The sequence below is a fragment of the Gopherus flavomarginatus genome, chromosome 2, assembly GCF_025201925.1.
Source record: "Gopherus flavomarginatus isolate rGopFla2 chromosome 2, rGopFla2.mat.asm, whole genome shotgun sequence".
NCBI lineage: Eukaryota > Metazoa > Chordata > Testudines > Testudinidae > Gopherus > Gopherus flavomarginatus.
In genome coordinates this window covers 90,578,050-90,603,432 of record NC_066618.1, presented here as the reverse complement: position 1 = coordinate 90,603,432, position 25,383 = coordinate 90,578,050, and the positions used below count along the sequence as shown (strand labels likewise).

The 25,383-nt window shown below is 40.6% G+C and overlaps 1 protein-coding gene across 1 annotated transcript in view; it reads left to right on the top strand.

Annotated features, from left to right (window-relative positions):
- Window positions 1–25,383, top strand: part of PDE1C (phosphodiesterase 1C) — a 556,559-nt gene that overhangs the window by 60,169 nt on the left and 471,007 nt on the right. The gene's annotated exons all lie outside the window — the stretch shown is intronic.

The window sequence follows — 25,383 nt, the reverse complement described above, 5'->3', positions numbered from 1 at the left end:
TGATACATTCCTCTGTCTCAATGTAAAGTGATAACTTTTTGAATGCCAAATCTGATCAATTCCAAAACTTCAGGGAATGTTCTAGGCATAAGTGGGTAGACCCCAATTGACTTTGGTGAAGATCGGAAGGAGGGCATGGGGGCACACAGAGCCCTTGGCATGAGGGAGGGTTTGAGTGCAGCGTGTCCCTGAAACAGAGAGAGATGGGAGGGTGGCACATAGGGACACTCAGAGCATGGCTCCAGATCAGGCACTTTGTGTGTGCGGGGCTGGAGGGAAGCCCCAGTGCGTGCAATGAGCTTGGTCTACAGAAGCAACAAAGTTTGTGATCCTGTAATAGTAATGAAGACTTAGATATTCCCACCTTCCTCAGCTCAGGTGTCCTGAACAATAAAATTATGGAAGGTGAGAGAGTTGTTCTTGGAAATAAGCTGTCTGTCAAATTCTGTGTTGACATCAACCCTGGTGATTGCAGTGGTGTATGGAATTTTCCCTACAGTATTGAAATTGAAGGGTTAAAGGTGGGGGAGCTCTTCTTCTCATCTGGATATTGCTAAATCATCTCTGCCAGAAATGAAGTGATTCTTATCCCTGACCTGAAGATGCTTCTGAAGAACAATTCCCTCCCTCTCCCACCACTGTGAGACACACCAGATTGCACCAATATAACAGTAAGTCAATTCTGGGGGGCGAAATTCTTGTAGACAACCCTACTAGGCTTTTTTTTCTCCCCCATCCTGCAAATTACTTACTCTCCAGACACTGTAGAGATCAGTTAGTCAGTAAGGAAGCCTTTAAAGTCTGAAATAGGCAATAATAGATGATTGTATAAAGAGGAAACTAAATTGCATGCCATTTTGGGGAGGGAGTGTTTCTTGCAAATTACTTTTATTACACTGGCATTGTGTTAGAAAATCAAGTTGCTAAATTGATGACAAATTATTGTAATGGAAAGTGTCTTAACCTAGCTTAAATATCTGACAAGGGCACTTCAGAATTAAATCCTTCATATTCCTGCTTGCTGACAACTGTGACATGCTGCCTTTTATCACAATAATATAATGTGTCTGACTTGCAAATTAAGCATCAGCTAATAAAGGCATGAAAAAATTAGGAAAAATCCACATATAATCATGGAAATTAAGTTACAGTTTTTCCACAGAATTGTGCAAAACAATGCCAAACCAGGTGAGATTCTGAGTTTTGCTATGAAATTGGTGTCCTGATTCCGAACCTCGTGTACTCTAAATCAGGAGTAACTCCATTAAATCCAATACACTTAAAGCTTGTCTACACTACCGCACCGGGTTGATCTAAGATACGCAACTTCAGCTACATGAATAGCGTAGCTGAAGTTGACATACTTAGATCTACTTATCACAGTGTCTTCACTGTGGTAAGTTGACAGCTGACGCTCTCCCATCGACTCCGCTTGTGTTTCTCGTTCTGGTGGAGTACTGGAGTCGACAAGAGAGTGCTCAGCAATCGATTTATTGCATCTATACTAGACTAGTATCAGAGGGGTAGCCGTGTTAGTCTGGATCTTCAAAAAGCAACAAAGAGTCCCGTGGCACCTTATAGACTAACAGATGTATTGGAGCATAAGCTTTCATGGGTGAATACTCACTTTGTCAGATTACATGCGTCTGACGAAGTGGGTATTCACCCACGAAAGCTTATGCTCCAGTACATCTGTTAGTCTATAAGGTGCCACAAGACTCTTTGTTGCTTTATACTGGACTAGACGTGATACATTGACCCCCGCTGGATTGATCACTGCCTGCCGATCTGGCGGGTAGTGTAGACAAGCCCTTAGGTTACCGTCAATCTGGCATTAACTGAGATCAAAACCAAGCCCATTACATAAATGTAATCTCAACACAAAAATGATGGGGAAGGCAGTCATAATGGGTGCAAATCTACAGAGATCAGAAGCAGTGATGAGTCACATGAACGCCTGCAAAATGAACACGAAGAGTTTTGTACAACTCTAGTTATGTATAGCTGTTATAGATGAAATGCCTCAGTGGGCAAGGTGGTTTTTTTTATAGGAAAACTGCATGCTTCAAATATGAGTGCTCTGTATGGCAATAGTTAAATGAACTCTGAAGGTTAAAGGTGAAATTGTGCTGAGAATCCTGGACAAGGAACCAGGACCTAAGTCCCATTTACACTGTCAAGATAGGGCTTAAGTGATGCATAGGCTTTGTTCTGCCCTCTTTGCATAGGAATAAATAGAACTCGGTAAAATCAGTAGAAGTTTTGAGTCAACATGTTTTTTGTTCTAGGCAATTTTGTGAGTTAGAAGTTTAATTTTCTTGAAACATTCCTATTATTTTTATTATTACAGAAGTGCCTAGAGACCCCAAACCAGGATCAGGGCCCTGTTGTACAAGGTGCTGTATGCACTCATAATGGAAAAAATAGTCCTTGCCTGAAAGAGCTTTCAGTATATGGCTCTTTGATTCCGTAACTGATAATGAATGGTCTGTCTACAGCACCCATGCAAAGCCTGTGGGGTTCTGTGCAGGAACAGGAGTCTGACCATATGTTGTAAATTCCAGATTGAGGCTCACCTATAAGATAGATGAGGCAAATGTGCCTGCAACGCATGGGTGAAGGTCATGGTAACAGTGAGACAGTCGTGATCACAACATACCAGCTACCTAGCCATTTTTGAGTCTTTTGTAGGTATTATAGCTGGGGTGAGATTTGAAAGAGGAAATGTTCTTTTCTCAACCAAACTATGTAAAATTTGAAATGTTGGAATTTTCAATGTAAATGAGGCTTTTTCTTGAATTAAAATCCAATGTTTTGAATTTTTCTTTAAAAATGCAAATATTTTTTGAGCAATGATAGGCTTATTTTCACCCAGTATAATTTTCAAGGGGGAGGGACAGAGAAATATCATGAATATTACACAAAATGGGGCCATGTTTTGAAAATTCCTTATAAAATACGTACATCTCAGTTTTGGAGGTAGTGAATTTTTATTCATATTTTTCACACATCTCTACGTTTTAATGCATTGACTATTACTGTTCTGTGTGAACGTGATGTTGCTACTAGAGATGAGCAAATTTTTTTGGGGGGGGCAGTGGTCTTCTGGCAGTTCTAAAAAATTAAAAATGCATAACTGGTTTAGATCGAAATGAATTAAAAAATTCCAAAAAAATTAGGTGAATTGAAGTCAGTGTCAGGTGGAACAAAATGTTTTGTTCCATCCACAACATTTTGCTGGGTATTATTATTGTTTAAAGTCAACTATAGCAGCATGCAGAAATATTACCTATTCGCCAGTGAGCAAGAAAACCATTTAATCTCAGCTTTTCTCTGCCCTCATCCAGGTCCTTAGAGATAAAGGTAGCTTCTTTGAAAAGGTAGGGCTCCATACCTGAGGGCAAAGGACTGTGTAGAAACCAGGTCGGGGACTTTTTACTTTCTGATTATTTTAGAGTACTTGCTACAAACACTAACCCTAGAGGAGAAGACTTTGTTGCTCATTTACGCCCCCTGCTGTATCATTCTGCTGTCTTATCTCAACCATTACTGAACTTGTTGACAACCCCAGGACTGGAAGGGGTAGCAAATAGATAGGAGGACAGAACCTCTGCATTGACCCAAAGTGATTTTCTGCAGCCCCCATTTCTCTAATGAGAATACTAGAAAATAATTCTATGCTTAGGGAGAGGAAATAAATAGCAATATACATATAAGCAGGGTCTGAGGAAGTATTGCCTCTCAGAGGCACCCGGTGTAATTTTCCCAGGATACTGGGTAGGGGCTTTAGCTGGTTCTGTGGTGTATTGTTGAAAAGGCACCCCTAGATATTGAACCTGGCCCTGGTTGCTGCTAGCTCCACCTGGTAGAACGATTACATACAAAATACAGATGTTACCAACTGGTTGCACGCAACACGTGCAAAGTGACTTTATTTTTATCATGCCTCTTTATTATTGTCCTCATATAGTACTTGACAATAGAAAAATTATACAAATAATGGATCAATCACCTCAGAGAAGCTATGGGATCAAGAGGGGCAGAAAGAAAAGTGGTCTGTAACAGAATCTTTATGCAAGTAGTGGTCCAAAACATGAGATGTGTAAACCTCACAGATATTATAGCCTGCTTTTTGTCACTACAGGTATAATAAAAAGCTACTGGCAAATAACTTTCTCTGGTTCTGCAAAATGTTTCTACAAAATTGAAGATGAGATTCTTTGCTTACTGTCCTAAATTGTTGTATAGTGTTAAAAGTTCCACCCCAGAGGCAGATGGATGCATTACAGCAGCTAAATTTAAAAGCCTTACCCACTTTAGGTGCACTGATAAAGTTTCTATCAACTGAAGAGAGATTATTGGACGTACTGAGAACTGCTGTTTGAAGAATAAGGAATATCTTTCAGATCAGTAGAATCTTTCAAAAGAAGACAAACCTCATCAGGCTAGCATCAGGTGTCATTAGTTAATATTTGTAAAGTGCTTGGAGATCCTATCATGGAAGATGCTATGGAAGTACAGATTATAAAACAATAGATGAATGTATCTGTGCTTGTCATCTAGGTCAGTGGTTTTCAATCTTTCCAGACTTTTCTACCTCTTTCAGGAGTCTAAAGCCTGAGCCCTGCTGCCCAGAGCTGAAGCATTTAACTTAGCTTCATGGGCCCCCCAGGGGCATGGGGCCCCAGGCAATTCCTCTGCTTGTCACTCCTAATGCTGGCCCTACACTTGTGACCTCTTAAACCCATCTTACGACCTCCCTGGGATTCACAACCCTCAGGTTGAGAACACTGATCTAGATGAGTTGATATATCCCTGGAAGACCTGCATACCCCCTAGGTGTATATGTACCCCTGGCTGAGAACTACTGATCTATATACTGGCAATAGCGCCACAAGTGGATTCTGTGTAGGATGCTTTCTGCTATTAAAATTGAGTGGTATCCAGTCTTATACAGTGTATCGGATAACAACCTGAGATTTAAAAATCCTTAGGGTACAAGCACATCTGCTTCAAATATTTCCATAACAGCTAAGGAAGTGCATTCTCTAATGGAGTCTGTTCTCCCGTTGGTACGTATGTACAGCTGCTGTTGACGCTAATGAGAGTAATGAGTGTGAACTGAAGGGAGAATAGTCCCCGTTGTCCTCATCAGTTTGATAGTCTTTAGATATACAACTATGTGGTCAGTTGTTTATCAGCATTGGGGCAAAATTCATCCCTAGTATATCTCCACTAAATTTGGCCCAGTAGTTTTCCTTGTTCTCTTGTATCAGATCTTAGGGAAGCTAGACAATCTGTTTCACAATGTGGATTGTGCCAGACAGTGTTTAAAACATGACAGACACAAGGAAGATTATAGTTATAATAAAACTTCTTTATGACATCTGCAGCAAAGAATAAGAGAAACAAATCTGTTACTATGTTCTAATTTTTGCTTGGGGGAAGCATGAAGCTCAATAACTTCTAGGGTTTATTTTTTCTCCCAAGAAATTTCTAAGTATCAATTAAAGACAATTTTGATTGCCACTTTTAGTGGAGGCTGCATCAAACTGTACAAAAGTTGCATCTTTTTATAAAAGGAATCTCAGCAGAGATGTGGATCCTTTCTGAGTCTGTAAGCATCTTGCATATTATCTTTTCAGTTTTGGAAGTCCTGACAATTCTGTTGTTGAGTCTGTTGCTAAGAGGTTTTTTCTCATCAGGGATTTATAGCTATAGTTATGGAAGTCAATTGTATTAAAGTAGGTGCTAAACTTCAATTTTCATTGTGTGCTGTGAACAGGGTTGAATCTGAGAACATAATGTCCCGATTCTACAAATTCAATGGCAACAAAGATCTGTGAATGTGAATTAGCCCAGGATCATGGGCTAATCTTTCCTTGAATCTTTAGGAACAATTTAATTCACTATTAAAAATAATTTATCTAGAATGCTTGCATTGATGTAATGCCTTAGGTGTATCTCTGTACATATTAATGGGGAATAAGGGCTTATTTTCTAACTGTACACTTCTTTTTTTGATGGTCTTTATCTTATTGGGTGGTAAGAGGGTGAATAAACAGTGACCAGAAATAAAGTAAGTGGCAAAAGATGTTCTTGTCTAAATCCATCCTTATATGTCAGAATATCCTATATTATAAAATGACCGAATGAATAGCAAAATATGCAGCTCTCAAAGCAAATGTGAATACCAATTACATGAAGAAACCCACCCTGAAAAAAACAAACAAACCCAAATCCAAACGATCCCTGTCTTCCCCCCCCCCACCCCAAAAAGCCCCAAACCCACGTTAAAGGAATATTAAGATTCACAATCAAGCACTCAAAAATTATATGATGTCAGAAGTAAGTCTTCCTGTGCGGCTTTAATTTGGCCCCTTTTTTCATGGTCGCCCTTAGACTGCTTTAATCAATGCCAAGGATTAGGTGAGTGCCCAGTTGGTACCTCAACCTTTCATAGCTGTGGTGAGTGCTCCTTGGGTGGAGCTCTGGATGTGGGCCTTGTTATCTCCTGTGATTTCACTGGAATTACTCACAGTTTACTCTGGTGTAAGTAAGATGAGAATCGGGGCTCGTGTGTGTGTTTTTCTCGGTAGGGCATGAAAAATGATTTTATATATAGATACTTTATAAAGCCACATCTGTTACAAATCTGGCAGGAAATAATGAGACCAAGCCTGTTTTTAGTGCCTATTCTAAAATGGCTGATCATAGGACATTTAAACTTAGACATTTAGCGGACTCTACCTATTTAGACACAGACCTACTGTTTCCCTTAGGAAAAGGTAGGGGAAAGGGAGAATTTTTGCCCTGTCTTGCCCACACCTATTTTAAATTTTGCCGTATTCAAACTGAATTATGACATTCTCCCACTTTAGGAGGCCAGATGAGGAGCCCATTCTTTCCATTTCTCAGTCAGCTGAAGGGGCTAGTGCTGAAGAACATCAACTATTCTTGCACATAAGGGCTGAGTCTCACTGAGTGAGACCTAGATCGATTTTAAACCTGGATCTCTGTGTGACTGTACAGGATACGCCACTTCTGGGCTTCCAAAGGCTCAACTGGGGCAACATTTTCAGAAGTGCCTATGGCTATGTCTTGATGAGAAAAATAGGTGTTTTTACACTGAGATGGCTAAGTTGAGATAGCTGTCTTGATGTAAAATCCTAGTGGAGACAGGATCCTGGGTCATTTCTACTTCCATGTAGCCAGTCAGGGTTAACCGTAAATCCTGCACTGAGGTTTACATTGACTAGCTATATCTAGGTAGAAACTATAGGCCCAGATCCTCAAAGGTATTTATGTGGCTAAGTCCATTTGGGATTAGGAGCCTAAATATCTTTGAGGATCTGGGCCAGTGTCTCCACTAGGATTTTACTTTAAGATAGTTATCCTAATATAAATACACACCTCGTTAGCACTGAAGACACTGTGCAAGTGATTTAGGAGACTATGTGCCATTGTTCAAAAATGAGTCAGTGGCACTTACGCTCTTAAATTCCCAAGTCAGTTCTGAAAATGGGACTTAGGCTTCTAAAACACTTAGGTACTTTTGTAAATTTTATATTTGGTCTTTGCAAAAATATTGCACCATTTAAAAGTGTTTTAAAAATCAACAAACAAGATTTATTTTAACCCTGTCTGAAGGGATGAGGAGGAGAAAGGAGGGATTAAACTGATTATTAGTGACCACTAGCTTTTGTTACAATTGTGGAGCTCATAGCCATTGTTCAAGCTTTCCCCATGCAGTTCTACTAACTCACCCTATGGTCTAGCAGTTCTGGATTTCCGCTGAGCAGAGGCTGCCAGAACAGCTTGACCACCTGCTCTGTCATGCTGTGATGCTTTTGATTTTGTTTTCCATTGCCAAATGTAGCATAAACATGCTAGAGACGTGCACAGATGATTGTTGGCTGCTGATTCCGTATGATTGAAAAAATAAAAATGAAATTTGGGGAGGGAAAGAATTATCAAAGGCTTTAAGCAATCATCTGGATGCAATATTTTTTAAAATCATAATTTGAATTAGTAAATCTTTTAAAATAAGGCTTATTTTTCACCCTCTGTTTTTTCATCACTTTATCTCTCTCTCCCCTTATAGAAGCTGCTTTGGCATATCTGGTGTGTCCTCAAAGCCAGGCCCTTATTTACAGACATAGTGGTGGGGAGAGTTCAAGTTATTGTTCGGTTTCCAAATGTATTCATATGCACGGCGTCAGAGGCTATTGTGAAGATGAAGTAAGGGAGGTGGTGGGTGTTGGTCAGTTTCTTTTACTCCTTCCTTAAAGATCACCTCTTCAGCCACTGGCTTAAAAAAAATCCAAGCAAAATCATACAGCTGTGTTTTTAGGACATATATTCGACTGAGATCATTATTTGTGTGTAAGAAAAATAGACTTTGCTTCTCTATCAAACAAATGTCTTTCAGGATTTCAGCATTCTCTCATTTGTTTGTACAATGTCTTTTCCCAAGGTCACTATGCATTAGCAATTTCTGCATTGTACAAGGGCTTATAGATGCTGTTGTTAGGCCACACGTTCCCTGGGCTGAGGGGCCAGCCCAGGTTTCAGAGAGAGGTGTTTTGTATCCTTTGAACGAACTCTGAATCTACAATGGGTGGTGAAGAGAGTGGTGGAGAGATGTGATTGATTGTCAAAAGGGTATAAGCTGTAAAGATAAGTGGAATAAACATGTATTAGTGGATGCTTAGAAAAATCATAACATCTTCAAAGTTTCATAGGTTAACATATCAGGTTTTAACTTTGAAACAAATTTTATAAATGTAATAAGTTTTGTCCAATAAAATGATCAGTACATTAAAAGAAGAGTGACTTCTGTGGCTGAAAGGAAGTGCTAATGTGGCCATTGATCTCACAAACACACGTATGCTTAACGTGAAAAATTACTTACCTGAGCAAAGTTAAACACATTCATAAGTGTTTGCACAAAGTAACTTGAAAGCTAAAGTGTTATTGACTAAGCCTTGATCTAGATTGACCTAGCTATGTTGCTCAGGAGTGTGAAATATTCACACCCCCAAGCATTATAGTTAAATCAATCTAGCCCCCAGTGTAGACCCAGCTACTGGTGAATTTTTATCAACCTAGTTACTACTGCTTGGGAAGGTGGATTGCCTACACTGGTTGTAGGAAGCATCTATGCAGTGCTATAGCTGTGTCTCTGTAGTGCCCATAGTGTAGACCATGCCCTTAGTCACTTCAGGGAAGATTTTCAGAGGCACGTTTCAAAACCCAAGTCCCCGTGAAAGGTCTTCTTTATGCTAGAATGTTTACATTAGAAAAGTTAAAGTGCTGGTATAGCTATCCTGGCAAACCCTTCTAGTATAGATGCAGCTTATACTAGCATCAAGCACTTTTGCCAGTATACCTTAAGTCCATGGGAACTAGACATCCCATAGGGTATGTGTAAGCCCAGGGTCAATGAGACTTGAGTCAATTGATCCATGTTAGGGAGCCCTGAGCTTGAGCATCTACATTGTATTTTAACCCTGTGTTAAGACTTTTTTCTGTTCTGTGCTCAAACCTAGTGGTCTGGCATACACAGCGCAATGCGCAAACCTGAGTCAAAGTAACCATATTCCAGAGTCCCTACTGCAGCCTCTTGCCCCACAATGTGACTGCTCTAGCCCTAGGACTATGTGAAAACTTTACTGCCCATCCTGCACCCAGGGCCGTCTCTAGCAGGTGTGGGGCTCAGGACATAGACACCGAGTTTCTAATCTGCTGGGGGGCACTCTTCGTGGCTCCACCCTGGCCCCACCCCCACTCCACCTTTTTCCCAAAGGCCACACCCCATCCCCGTCCTGCCTCTTCCCGTCCCCGCTCCACCTCTTTCTGACCCAGTTCTGCCTCTCCCCCGAGAGCGCTGTGCCCTTGCTCCTCTCCCCCCACCCCCAGTACCTCCTGAAACTGTGAAACATCTGATCTGTGGCAGGTGGTAGGCGCTGAGAGGGATTGGCGGGGCCTGTTGATGGGCAGGAAGTGCTGGGTGGAGGGGGAGGTTCTGGTAGAGGGCCTCCTCCTTGCCCCCACACCCGCCTGCCCACCTCTCTGTTCACCTTCTCACCCCACTCACCTGCTTACCTCCCGCCTCACCTCCCCACCCACCTTCTCACAAAGCGTGGGGGGGCCCCCCAAAGCACAGGACCCAGGGCGGTCACCCCGATCTGTATCCAAGGGACAGCTCTGCTTGCCCTTACTAGGAAGTCGCTCACTTTGCAAAAGGCTTTATTGGTTCATTCTCCATTTTAAACCCAGGAGGCTGATAGAGTCCTTGCAGGTTGGTGATCAGAGGAGAAGGGGTTAACATTGAATTGAACTGCTGCCATTTGCAAAGTGGGGGTGGGGGGTGAGATGGCTTCCGTTTTCATTAGAATATATTGAAGATTGTTGGGATAGAGAGGACTAAGGAAGTTGTCCCATGGAATTGTGGGATACTTCTGACTCCTGGGACTTGAGTCAAGCTGGGCTGCATCTGCATTGCAAAGCAATAGAATTAGGACACTCAGTCATGGCTTAACTCGAGCTTGGCCCCTCCAGCTCTGCAAGATCCCGGACCCAAGATCTGAACCCTGGTTTGGCACAATTGCAGTGAGACAAGGGGGGTTAAGCTTTAGCCCTGGCTCTAAGACTGTTGGCTTATGGCACTTTTAGATATGAAGACCTCGACATCAAGGCATTTGGGCTCCTGAAATGTGGGACTTTATTCATCTAAAAATAGCCTTCAGAGGTGTGATAATTTGGGAAATCTGCCTATATAGTTTATGAATTCTAGTTGATATTGGTTGTTATGGTTGCAATGAAAATTATCGTATCCTACATTCCTCTATGTAAATGTGAAAACCACCACGGGCTTGCGGTACTGTATCACATCTCTGCCAGATTAAGGAAAATGGTGGGCCATTAGAATTTAATGACTGGACAATCGTTCTACTAAAGAGGTTGCCTGAGTGGGGAAATCAGTTCTCTCCAACTTCCCTCAACAGGGAACTGGGGTGGAGAGTAGAAAGTTAGCAGCACCAAAACAAAGACTCCAAGGTGGAGATGCTAGCCTTTAAAAAGGACTGAGAGGGGAAGGCTCAGAGATGCACAGGAGTTTTGGGCAGGAGAGAGAAAGGGGATGGACTGGGCAAGGTCACAGCAGGCAAGCTGGAGAGAGAAGACTCCGTACTTCTTAGAATACAAACCATGCACTGCAACAGTATGACACTGTATGGCCCCGGAGGATGCTGACCACAGTCTGAAGAATGCTATGGATTGGTGAGGAAATTGAGGGAGCGAAATGCATAATTTTTGTATAAATCTGTGTATTTCTTATGCTATTAAAAAAAGAGCAATAGTTTGTAAGAATCTTGTGCAAAGTGGCCTGGCATTTCATCTGCCCCTTTGAAGAGGTAAATCAAAAAGCTAGCATCTTTCTGTGGAGTTCTGGGAGAGGGTATGTTTAAACTGGGGGAGTCTGTGAGCTCAATTCTAGGGGCTGGGCAGGGGGGAATGTGTGGCTGCAACTCTCTTCTTTTTGGGCTTCTTTTTGGGCAGCTGTAGACATTTTGCCACCCTAAGCATGGAGAGTTCGCTGGTCTCGTGGCTTTGGCTGGAAGCCACAGGACCAGTGACCCTGTGCAGGCAAGCCGTCAAAGGCACCCTGCCTGCCGTACTAGCAGCGACCGACAGAGCGCCCCCCACGGCTTGCCGCCCCAGGCACGTGCTTGGAGCGCTCGTGCCTGGAGCCGCCCCTACAGACAGAAGATCTGCACCCCAAGAGTGTACCCAGAGATCCTAAGGCAGTGGCAATACCTGGTCTCCTTTTAGACACTGGAGGCTTAAAACAGCAGGGGATTCAGTGGTTGGATGAATGGCTAAAGGGCCAGGGGGGAGTTCGACTAGAGCTGTGATAGTTATCTAACTTATTATTAGACATTGTGATTTCCCACTCTTCTCCATCCTTAAATGTTATGTGAAGTCAATGACAGGAATATTCCGAAGTGGAGCTGTCAGAGTCTATTTGCCATGCATGTTTGTCTCTCTCAGTGTGTCTGAGTAAAGATTTTTAGCTTTATTTCTGATTTGCAGCAATAGCCACTCATTGTAGAACATTCTGAGAGCTGAATGAGTTGACTTGGCAACAGAAGAATGCTTTGGGAGTCTGAGGCACTGAAAGTGCTCATTGATTGGTGGTGCTTTAATTATTATTAATGTTCATCTAAATCTGTGGCAACGTAGGGTTTCACACTTGTCACTGGAGCTGGAAAGAAGATGAAAAAATACTTGTGAAATTAATATATGCTCATAAATGTTCACATCTGAATTATGCAAATCAGAAGTTGGGTGAATAGGGCAAATATCATGACATTTGTCAGAAATAGATTTATTTGACCAGCTCTGGTTACCTTCTGCGGTGCTCCATTGCCTGTAGGGAGCTTCTTGGAGACAGTAGGGATAGAACTTGGCTTTTCCAGCTCCAAGGGCATGGTTCAAAGCCCATTGAAGTCCATAGAAAGACTGCCAAAATCCAAAGGCACAGGCCCCAGAGCGCCTTTACCTATTAGCAGTCTAGGGCCCATGACACAATTGGCAGTTCTGTCTCTATTCAGCAGAGCCAGTTTATTATTGCTTGAGGTTACCTCTTATTTTCACTGTAGGGGTCTCATGAGTAAAGAGCCTCTGATGTAGTCACAACGTGTTAAAATGGTCTTTTGCTTGAAGCAAACTATTCAAATATTTACCATCATGGTGAATTTCTGATAAGCAATCTGATTGGATGAATAGCCCTAAATACATTCTGCTGTACTCACTAGCTCTACTAGACTCATAAAAGAAGAGCCATCATTCTTTGTATAATGGACTGTGCAGTGAAACACAGTGAATAATTCTTTACCATCAAAGGCATCAAACAGAGCTCAGTATATTTCCGAAGTTTAAAAAAACAACTCCTTATGAATCATTATCAAACTAAATTCAGGACATAGATCCTGAGCCATTCTTTTTCAAATTTTACCTAAAAATATTTTTAAAAGGAATGAAAGTCCAGGAAGACACTTCTGTTATTCAGAGCAGATGCTATAAAAAGTATATATTCAAGGAGCAAGATTTTGTATAACAACTAGGGTTTTTTAAAAGAAATAGGTGCAAACACTAAACTCAAGATTGAAACATTGTATTAATCTAATAGTTGAAATATTTACTAAATATGAGGCATAGCTATGTGTTACATCAATACTTAACAATAATCACTTTCAGTATTTCTTTAATCATTTTTTGTCAGCACCAAAAAAAGCATAATAGCAACCTGTGTAGCACCATGTTTTTGTGCATGCGCAGGAGTAACTGAATACAACCAGGCTGTCTTTTAAGTCAAGTGGCAGGTTGTACATTATCAGAGGTGTTTGAATTCACGTTTATTGTTGCAAAGTACATCTGCAGCCTTCTCATGCTTTACATAAATCATAATTGGTGCTGTGTAAAAATATTCTGTCCTCACTGGTAAAAAATTGGTAAACAAATAAAATTAATTTTATCTGTTTTTAAAAGATCAACACTTGCTTTTGTGGTTTCACTGCTGACTTATTGTTAACTTTCTCCACAATATGAGACTGGATTAGATGAGGTAATTTGGAATGTGGAAGATGGGACAGATTGTCTAAACCGCATGTCCAATATGAGAGATTTGGAACAATCCTCCTTTCCTCTGCTCTCTGAGGGATACTAAGGATCTCAGTTGGAGATAGTGGCCCTTCCATTTTTAGGTAACTTTTTTTTTTGTGGATTTGGCTGTAAAATCCCCAACCTCACCAGCTTTGAGGATGGCAGATTGAATTTTAGGAATCTGAACATGAGTTCCTTCCAGCTTCCAAAAACATTTCTTCCCAGGGCTGGATTTACTTAGTTAAGCATGTACCTATCAAGTGACAGGCCCCTGGAAAGCCAAGATGATGCTAGTCTCTGGTTTTCTGATGATAAAGGGAAATGCATTTATTAATCAATTGTTACAATTTTGGACCCAGTAGAAGCACTCTAGTCACTAAATCTGCTCTGCCAAACCAAGCTAATTCTTTTAACCTCTTAAGTGACCTAGTTGACAGCTCCTAAAATGGGCCTAGTATTGGCTTCCTATATAAAAACGTCTATCCACATGGAGAAATAAATCACATGCAAAGATCTTATGGATCCCAATCTTGAGAAGGACCACTGGTACAATTAAGTACTAGTTGAAGCCCAGCTTCAAACATCAATCTATGCCTTATGTGTTTCTCAGGCACCTAGTGACTGAATTGCAGTTATCCATGCAGATCGTTCTCTAGAACTTCTACATAGTAGGGAAAACACAAAAATTGTTATGTAAATCTCAGATAGTGACAGGTGACAATAACACAATTCAATGTGCCCTCATTATAGAAGGGTAATAACATTCCTCCTCTGTAGCCAGGAGAATGGTGTGATTCCACTTGTGGATGGACAGGGGTTTGAGTGATACACTGAAACTAATCAAATAGCCTCTAAAAAATTAAGTTAAAAAAAAGATTTCTTGAGATGGCTGTGGACATTTGCCAATAAAACAGATATGATAAAACTTAGAAACTGATGAGGTAACGCGAACTATTTCTCACACCCAGGCAACACCACCTACTTCTAAAAACCTGTTTTATAGGCCACATCTATTTTTTTTTAATCCAACCCTCCCAATATTAAACAATGATTTCTTTCTCTCTGCCGTTGCCTCTGATTTGCAATTTGTGTGTGAATTTGTACTTGTTTGTTCCGTTATTAGATTAGAACAAATTAAATATACACCTGATTTTTACATCTTAATTTTTCCAGGAACTGCAGCAAGGATTATGTGCCAAATGCTCATATCAGAATAGCAGCCATCTATGTTCTAGCGCCATCTAACTAAGCCCCAAGGTAGTTTGCATCACTTATCACTTATATGAGACGTGTATATATATATATTAGCAGGAATAATCAAATTCTGTAATAACTCTGTAAAATACTTTGCTGGTATCAGACATAAATTTAGGTGCAAATTAACCAAAATAAGAGTTTCTAATATTAAAACATTATACTACAGCAGTCACAATGTGAATATAGTAAAGTAACTAGAAAGTTAATAATCTTACAAGTAGGTTAGCTACAGGATGCTAAACATGTGGATTAAATCTTTTTTCTTTTAGCATTACCTTGTTTTCCACTCCTGTGTTGGTGTGCAGATTGCAATGTTAGTGAATTAACAGCTTGATCATAGTTCCCTGAGCAATTATTTCCCAAACTCAAAAGTGGCTAGCAATTAAGCACAGCTCTCTCTCAAGTTGGTCTCCTGTGGATGGTATAGATAATGATCCATAATCAGTATGATTCCACAGAATAGAATCCTAGGAAATTACACACACAAATCTATATTAAAAGATAGTTAAGATTGAAAAGTAAAGTGTTTAACATTTTAGAAATACCAGAATTAAGGTTGCCTGTTTATAGAATGAGGCATGGGTCCTGTGGAAAAAAACCAATATATGATGATGTAATTAGACTATATCATAGTACATATGCACAGGGGTGCTGAATTTGGTTGCTCAGGCAACCTTAAGTCTGGCATTTCTTAACTTTAAGAGCTCGGCTTTGCAACTTTAACTTTCTTTTAACATAGATTTTTGTGTGTGCGTAATGTAATCAGAGGAAAGCAAATGTGTCATAAATCTGAACTATCAACAATGGTGTAGATGTAAGAACATCTCATCAGCAGTAAGGATTATTTTCAATGTAACTTTATTGCAGCAACACATAAATACGCTCTCTTGCCATTTAGTTAACTCCCAAAGTAATTCCTATCACCATCCTTTTGTTAGAAGTTCTGTAATGGCAACCCCAGAGACAGCAATCCTCTGTTTACCCACAACCAGTTACTGTACAACATGGGCAGCAGCAATGCAATCTTTTCTACACTGTCCTGCCAGTCATGAACGCTGGTCTACACTGTCCTGCCAGTCATAAACGCTGGCCTAGAAGGACAATATGGGTGGTGTGAAAATAGCTCACTGTAAATACCCATTCAGCCTTTGGCCTTTCTGTACAAGCTGCCAAAAATGTGGCAATTGTAGCAGGTTTAATTGGAGGCCTGTCCACTGAACTTGGCTGAGACCACTAAGATCATGTCTTGTAAGTCTCAAAAAAATCCATTAGAATGGTGATGGGTATTGGACACTGGCAAGCTAGATTTGAACTGGTGACCTGGAGGTGAATTTCTCAATATCTATCACATTACTAATCCTTTAGATGTCCAGTCTCTGCAAAGGTACTCTGCTGAAAAAGCACAGTTTATGGATTACAGCTGCTGTTTGCAGAATGTGGATTTAGCATGGAGTGGGACAGTACTCTGTAAAGCAGGGATCGGCAGCCTTTCAGAAGTGACTGCAGAGTCTTCATTTATTCACTCTAATTTAAGGTTTTGCATGCCAGTAATACATTTTAATGTTTTTAGAAGGTCTTTTTCTGTAAGTCTATAATATATAAACAAACTATTGTTGTATGTAAAGTAAATAAGGCTTTTAAAATGTTTAAGAAGAGTCATTTAAAATTAAATTAAAATGCAGAGCCCCCGTTAAAATAATATGTTGAAAACAGGGCACTTAGCACATTGGTAATGTGGGCTAATTTTTTTGTTGTCTTTCAATTCCACTGAGTGCAAATGTTCTTTGGTAACTGGTTGCTGCCTAGTGTGACGCGTTAGCATGCACTCTTAGGGATATCATTATCTGTGAGCGATCCCACTTGAAGCTGCCTAGAAGGCTAAGGCCCATTTCCCCCAGGATTTTTGGCTTGCTTAAGTTTTCTTTCATATTCTTATCCTATAACCTAGAGGACACGAAATGAGAATATTATAGATTTAATCTCCTCACCCTCACATCTGCACATACACAAAATAGTGTGGGGGAAATGTAATGTGTCTTAGACTCGTAAGGTGGCCTCATTTATTGAGAGTGGGGCCATGCAAAGAGGTTTATGAAGTGAACCTTTTAGGTTGGTTTGGAACCAATCAACCCATGCACATTCACTTAAAGGTCTAAATATGATGAGTGCATTAAAGAAAGCCATTCAATCTCCACTGCCCCCGTGGCCCACCTCGGGAAGTCCAGTAGTGCTACTTAATCCTTGGATTTCTGTCGGGAGGATGTGTGCATGTGACCTGGCCTCCTAATTCCTTCCAACATCACTAGAGCTGGTTGCAATTTTTTTTTTCAATTAAAAAAAATCAATTACATTTTGTATTAAATTCTTCACTTTTTTTTTTCAACAAATCATTTTTTGTTTTATCACCTTTACTCTTTTATTACTCCCTCTCCTTTTATTTTCCCCCAGTGGAAAAAGGGGGAGAAAACTGTCTTATTTTAAGTGGAGTTGTTTTATTTTCTCCACCATGTCAAATGATTTTTTTAAAGTCAGATTTGTCACTTTTAAAAGAAATTAAAAAAGAAAAATGGACAAAAATGATGCAGTGAAATTTTTCCATGAAAAAGCTTGTTGTTACCATTGAAACTCCAATTTCCAATAAAATTTTTTAGCCCACTCTATAGCTACACCAAAGGGGGCATATTGGTATTACTAATAGAAAATGAATAAATATTATTAGAATCTTTTTGTAACTAATTACAAATTAGATGAAACTGATTTGATCAAATCTGATGCCACACTGCGCTGAGCATAAGCCTGGTGCAGTTTACTTCTTCCCTGGAGCAGCGGGGAGATCAAGAAGCAGAGTGTGACTGAGACAACCTGTTTACTGGACTAGGAGGCTCTGTAGTGAAGTATGCATCAGAGTAATTCAGGATGGAAGAAACTAGCCTAGAAAATGGTGGGATGAGTTGTCCCTTTCTGCCTTAGAAAGCAGCTTGCTTTGCATCTCTTTGTTTTTGAGTTCTAATGTGTTACTGTTCTGAAGTCTAAGAAATAAAGTACTGTTGTGTAGCAACCTTGTAGTAAGAACATATGCATATTATCTTATTTATCTCTATTTGACATGAAAATAAAAATGTGTACATTCTCCAGCAGCTTTTGCTAACTTCCACTCTTTAAATCCTGATCATATCAATAAGGAAAAGAACCAGTATTGCAAATAGATTATAGGCCACATTCAGTTTAGCAACAATGACATTTTGGCCTCGCCAAAATGCTGGGTTCAGGAATTGAATGTGGCCTGAGGAGTCTATTTTTGGACTCCTGATAATAAAAGTTGGAACTGGCTGTCTGTTTTACTTGCTCATGCTGGTTTGATTTAATGACTGGCAGCTGACTTGGAAAGGGAGTGATTTGGAATATATGCAGGGTGATGAATGACCACATTACTTGGGTGGCTCTAACATTTTGAAGGCACTTTGCCTCATTTGCTAATGTGCTCTGATAGGATATGTGCCTTTTTATTATGTGACTTTGTTATATTAAGGATTTTTTTATTTGGCAAGTCAAGGAGTACCGCTTTCATGAAGTCCTGTATGCTTGTGCTCTGGGTAGGGATAAAGGGCAGAAGATAGCCAGAAGTAAGGGGGGTCTGGGAACACAGAGGTAACAGCCATGCCTCAGCTGCTGGAGGAGGATGGTTAGCCTCATGTCACTCTGCAGCAAAACTTAGCTAGCTAATCAAAGAGCCCAGTGGAGCCTGAACATTGGGCTCCTCATCTGATGTGATGAGGATAGGGTTGTGTGGAGGTTAGTTATTTACAGTACCATTTGCTGACAGTGGGGAACCATTTAAACAATGCCCTAAAAGCAGCTTAGTTCCTACCTCCTGGCTGGAGAGGTAGAGCCAGACTGATCTCATTTACTGCAGTGTCAATCCAGAGTAACTTAATTGAAGTCACTGGAGCTCAGTCAGTGGAGCTCATTGATTTACAACAGCTAAAGAGTTGCCCCCCTAGGAGTATAACAGCATACATGACACATATATTCATCACAAATACTGAATACCTCTTCAGCATGCTCTTGAATTTCTTTAGCATAACATATTTCAAAGCTATCATTCTAAATGGGAAGGGAAGAGGAGAGAAGATGAAAATCCAGCAAGAACTGCAAATGATTTGATGAGTGACTCAGAAAGCACATATTTCCTTTGTATGGTTTGACGAGCTGCAGAATGACTTCAGAGAAAATAATGACTGCTGAGCAGCCGATCAGGATGCCATAATTTGCATACATGAGGTAACTGGTCGTTGTTCTTGACTGCCACACTCTTGACTTATGAAGAGAGGTAATGGAAAAGAACTACACTAAATTCAGCAGTGACATTAATTATGGTCTACAGGACTGACTGTCTAAATTGTCTTTGGACTTATTTACAGTCGGCCACATTGTTGACCATGGGTGTGTGAACTGCAGAATACATTAAAATGTTGCAGTCTAACTTCCTATAGCGAGGTGGTGGGATACCCCACAGCCCGTGGAGGGGCGAGCCTCCCCTAGCACCAATGTGGGCGGAGCCAGTGGATCTTGCGCCCACCCCCCAGAGGTCATGGCGCAGGACAGGAAGTAGAAAAGCCTCGCTGCAAAGCTCAGTTGGAAGCCAGCCGCCAGAGAGGCCAGATGCCTGTGGCCTAGCTCTGGGTTGGAGGACACCGGCAGGCTGTGGTCGACTCAACAACTGGCCAGACCAGCTGAGCCTACCCCTCGCCAGCTACCCTGAGGAGCAGCCATGCCTACCCCTCGCCAGCTGTCCTGAGGAGCAGCTGAGCCTACCCTTTGCTAGTTACCCAGAGGAACCGATGGTATTGGGAACTGCCGAGGACGCCGGCCAAACCCAGGTGCCTTATGAGGGGGAGTCCGGAAGTAGCCCAGGGGCAGTCGACTCTGGCCTGGCCACAGCAGGGCCAGAACCAATGTCAGTGTGTTACAGTCAGGATCCCCACTGACGCAGCAGTGAGTCTTCTGCCGCTGCTAGGGCCCCGGGCTGGGACACGGTGGAGCAGGTGGCAGTCTCCCCCTCACACCAGTCGCTCAGAAGCCTGAGCTCCTGACTGTGGGTTTGCTGCCCCCCTCGACCTAGGGTCTGGGTTTGTATTGAACTATTGGCTCCGCCCCTGCCCAAGGGCCTGAGCTCCTGACTGTTTGTTTACTGGCCTGCCCTGACCCAAGGCTTGGGCCCGGAGTGACCTAGTGCGAGGCGGTAGGATACCCCACAGCCTCGCGGAGGGACGAGCCTCGGCTGAGCCCTTTTACACTTCCCCTTGTGGATGCTGCTTACACCACATAAAAGGTACCTAGTTCATGTTAACCTCGTCCTGAAGACTGAGTTTATGTGAACTAGGCACCTGTTAGGTTGCACCAGCAGAGTGCACAAGGAGAAGCTAGTGCACAACACTTTGGTCCATCCTGCAGCTCACACCCCTGTAGTACACACTGCAACATAGTGTAAACATAGTCTTAGTTGCATATTGGACAAAATTCTGCTGTCCATGACACCAGTGTGAATTTGGAGTAATTTACTGAAGTCAGAAGAGCTACTCTGGATTCACACTGGTGTCATGCAGCAGAATTTGGCCTATTAGTAAAATGTAATTTGCACTGACTTGCATCCAGATTTTCTACTGTTACTCCATTTTTTCAATTGTGAAACCAGTAACTTCAGTTGAAGTACACTGGTGGAACACTGGTGAAATGGAGAGGAAAACCATGACCTTGGTTCAGTGGAGGTGCAAAATCAGCCTAACTTTCCTCCCATATCTACACTCCATTGACTTCACTGGTCTTACCATTGTAAGTGAGAACAGAAGCTGGCCTAATGAGGGTAGCTTACATCAATTTGGTGTTCTGTGGTGACCTCATTCAGCTGTGGCATAAGCAACAGAACTCCCATTTAAATACATGGGGACTGCACTTGCTTTTGCCAAGGCTGCTATTGGCCTCAGATATATTAGGCATGGTTCAGGTATAAGTTACTGTGTGCACGTACACACAGGGATGTGCTTCAGCTTATGCTGTCATGTTCGTATTTCCTGCTGCAACCTCTTTTTCCCCATCTTACTTCTTATTATACTAATTTTGCATCCCCACTGAATGCCGACATCAATGCAAGATACTATTTTGTCACTTATGCCCACTTGATGGCAATTGCTATTGAAAGTATATCTTACACCACAGTTTGTCACTATTGAAGTTAGTGATTAAACAAACTGCTTGCACCAGAGTGCATTTGGACCACCAGCTTGCTATGCAACTGTTTACAGACAACCTGGAGTCAGTTTTTTTCTGAACATAACAAGTGTCCATTTAGATATGGACCTGCATGAAATGGCCAAGAGTAAATCCAGACCATTATTAATTTAATCAGTTTTTTTTCACGTGCCGAGAATTTGGCATGTACACTTGCATTTTTTCTGTGGTATGATGTCATTTTAAATTGCATAAAATGACTACACACAGCAGAAAATATAAAATAGCCTAAGCAAAGAGAATATTTAAATGCTTTGGAGGATACTCCATTTGGAAGGAGAAAATGGTGAGGTTTGTAACAAGTGAAAAGCAACAGAACACCTGAGCATTTAAAAAATAACTCCTATGGCTTTCTGGCTGTCCTGACCAAAAATAATTAAAATCTAATTAATATTCTTGACAGTGACAGTGTTCTGATAGCATCCAGATGGGAGTAATTCTAGGAACAATAAAACCATAGAAGCTTTCAGTCAAGAATATCACCATTTCTGTATCATATTTAAGGAATGGGACCACATTTTAAGTCTTGAAAATTAAAACATCAGACATTTACAGGGATTTCAAGTTCCAGTCTTTCAAATGAAACAGGATAACAACTTACAGGGTTCAGTCCTGCAAAGTGCTGAACATTCTTTTGAGGTGCTGAATGTTTTCAAGTACCATTTAGATCAAGGGGAGCTGAGGGGGTGCAAGACTGGTTCTGTACATGAAGAAACATATTTCCAAGCTTTTAGTGACTGACTGAATTTAATCATTCCTGACATTAAAATTTACATTTTAAAAAGTATCTTTTTATCTGAATTTCGCGGACACTTTGAGCAGGATTTACAGCTGTGCTGAAAACCCAGAGGTATCCCTGAAATCAAATGAGTTGTGGATTCTAGGTGCCACTGAAAATCAGGCTCCAGGTTTTGCATGCACCCCCCAAAAATGGACATGTCTACAAATGGTGGCATAAACTCACTGGGCTTGATTCTAACCTCATTGTACACTTGTACCTCCCATTGTAACACCACTAACTTCCATAACGTTACTACAGATTTAACCCATGTGGTAAGGACCACACTCATTATTGCTATTGTAAGACATGAATACGTTAAGTATTGATACAGTAGAGGTATATAACATGTATTAATAATATAGAGAAGAAAAAGTGAGAGGATGAATCTTGGCCCCATGAAGTTGGTGTAAGTTTTGCCATTGACTCTGGTGGTGCTACATTTTTACCCAAGTTCTGATTTTTCCATTTCCCACAATACAAGAAGCAGGGGACATCCAAGGAGAATTAAGCGACACATTTGAACTGTAAAACGGAAATATCTTTATACACAACACATTATGAGCTTATGGGACTCACTCACAAGATATTAAGGCAAAAAACTTAATTGGATTCAGAAAAGGTTTAGACCTTAATACGACTGTGAACAAACTATCTGTTATGGTAGCTAGGACAAAAACTTATAATGGATACAAAACCTCAGGACATAAACTAACTGCCTGGGGCTAAGACAAAAGTACTGCCTAATTGTCCGTTTTGTGATTTTTTACAACTTCCTCTGAAGCAGCTAGTACTGGCTACTGATGCAGGATGATATATTGGATGGATCAAAGGTTTGATCTGAGATTATTTTTAGTTTTAATATATGTCATAAATATATATACAACCCCTTCCTCCCTCAGAAAAAGTAATTGGGGGTGGGGGGGGAGAAAGTAATTGCTTTTTTTGTGTTCACAAGTTAAATGTTGCCATGGATACAATGTGCTGTTTACAGCGATAATAATAAATATTTTACATTAACACAATGCTTTTCATGCAAAGTGATTCACAAACTCTATACAGGGAGCACTTCACACAACACTGAATTACAGCCACAGAAACTGTTTCAACAGCATATATTGACACTACCAACAGTTTAGAATAGGAAGTGAAGAATACTACGCCCCAAGTGAAAATGGAGTGGTGGTATAGGAAGGCAGAATATAATCACCAGAACTGAAATCTAGCTAGGAGCCGAAACACACTAATTCTGCAAGATGCAAAGAATTAAATGGGATCAAGCAGAAAGTAACCAGTACAGTACAGTAGCCAATAAGAAAGCAGGTTCACACTTTTACCTTTTCCATTAGATACATTTAACTTTGTACATTCTGGTTCTGGTATTTGGAGTCAATTTTAAGCCTTTGCTTTCTTAGGCAGTACATTAGTGCTGATGTAGGTGTATGACCTAAATAACCAGTGACAGAGAAAATGATTATAGAGATACAGAATTTTAAACTAGTTCTGTTTTTTTTACATTGTTCATGAAGTAGTTAGACCCCCTCATTTATTAAATCACCCTTCAAAATACTTTCTTGAAGTGGACACATTTTACAAGGATAGATTTTAAAAATTGCTGATTTTACACTTGTAACTGTGTGGCTGCAAATAATTGTAGCTGCAGTTGATGTAAGTTTCATGTCAGTACAGTACTGCCAAGAGGCTCAGTCAGGATCACAGCCCCATTCCTGTAAAATGGGTACAAGACATAAGTAAGAGACAGCCTCTGCCCTGATGAATTTACAGTCTGAGAAGACAAGTGACGTATAAAAGATGGAGACATTTTCAACATCTGAATTACGTAACAGTAGGTGAAAAATCATGCCCAAGTTATTTGCACCTGCAAAATTTCTGGCCCAAATATGGAGGCCTAGTTAATACTGGGCTGAAACCTTGGCCTACAGAATTAATTTAACATGCAAATTATTTTAAATGTTTACAAGGAATTACTTTACACTATTGAGGTCACTAGGCTAGATTTAACACAGCATAAGTAGACTTAATTCCATTGACTTCAGTGGAATTGTGCTCACAGATAGCAGTGGTGTATTTGACCAAATCCTTCTACAAAGTCAGAAGTCCAGACTGGGAGTAAGCAAGGTCTCAAACTATGCAAAACTGTCACCTTCTTCCAGATTTTCCTAGGAATCTAACCTGGTTTCAGATTTTATGCCTGAAACTGACCAGATTTGCTGATGTTTTTAAATCTTTTGACGTAGTTTACCCAAGCTTTGAAGGAACTTGAGCTGAGTTACTGTTTTGGCTGGAAACATTACAAAACTTAATGGATCCATGTGGAGTCCATCCAAAATTGTGCAAAACTTAGTGAATTTAGCTGAGCTTTATTATAGTTTATAACCTGAGAAATCCAAGCACTTTGGGGTTGGGAATTCACGATCAAGACCACAGGAAAAAAGGTTTGCAAGAACCTGAGTGAAATGAAACCACCATGTACGGTTCTTGCCAGGACATGTGCATGCTATTTATTCCTGGTCTGCCACTAACCTGCTATGCGAACATCATCAAGTTTCTTTACTGCTCTGCTCCAGTTTGCCCATTCATAAAAATGGCAGTAATGCTTACTTATTTCACCGGCGTATTGCAAAGCTCAGTTAATGTTGTCAAAGTTCTTGGAAATCCTTGGACAAAAGTGCTAAGTGCAATATATTATCCTTGTGGTAGCAACTGCTGAGGAAAGGTAGAGCCTGCAGACTTTTCAGTTTTTCACAGGTTTTGCTGGATGCTTCATTGTCACCGATAATTTACTTTTAGTAGTGTCTCATAGTTGTATCTGCTCTGCTGGTTAAATTCCTGCCAATATATGTGTTTTCAAAGATCTACAACCAGTATAAAAAATATTTATTGATGGTGCATTATCCTTGAGTGGGATTAAAACACTTGTGTTGTCCACAAGCACTGGGCTGGAATTTGAGCATTATAATTTGCTGCACATATGAAGCCTCTATAAACTAGGAGAGTTATAAAGGCAGGGGTTTAAAGCTAATGTTAGAAAATTATATAGTACACAGGTTAAAAAAAGAGTGTCTGTACATCTGGGTATAGTGCTTAGATTATCCACAAATACTTTTTTTAAAAGTCGTAAGATACATATAATGCATAATCAGCAATAACCCAAATTTAGGTGAATAAATGTAACAATACAGTTTAGATATTAGCATCCAAATATTCAGGTACATACTCAAGAAAAATTGTACAGGGTTGGTTGTGGAAAGCAAAATATATCCAAAACTACATGGAATACAAGGAGTGCCAGTGCTTAGATTCTAGCAAAATTTAACACTTCAAATTATTTTAATTGTATACTGAACTCCTACCCAGAAATTTGACAATTG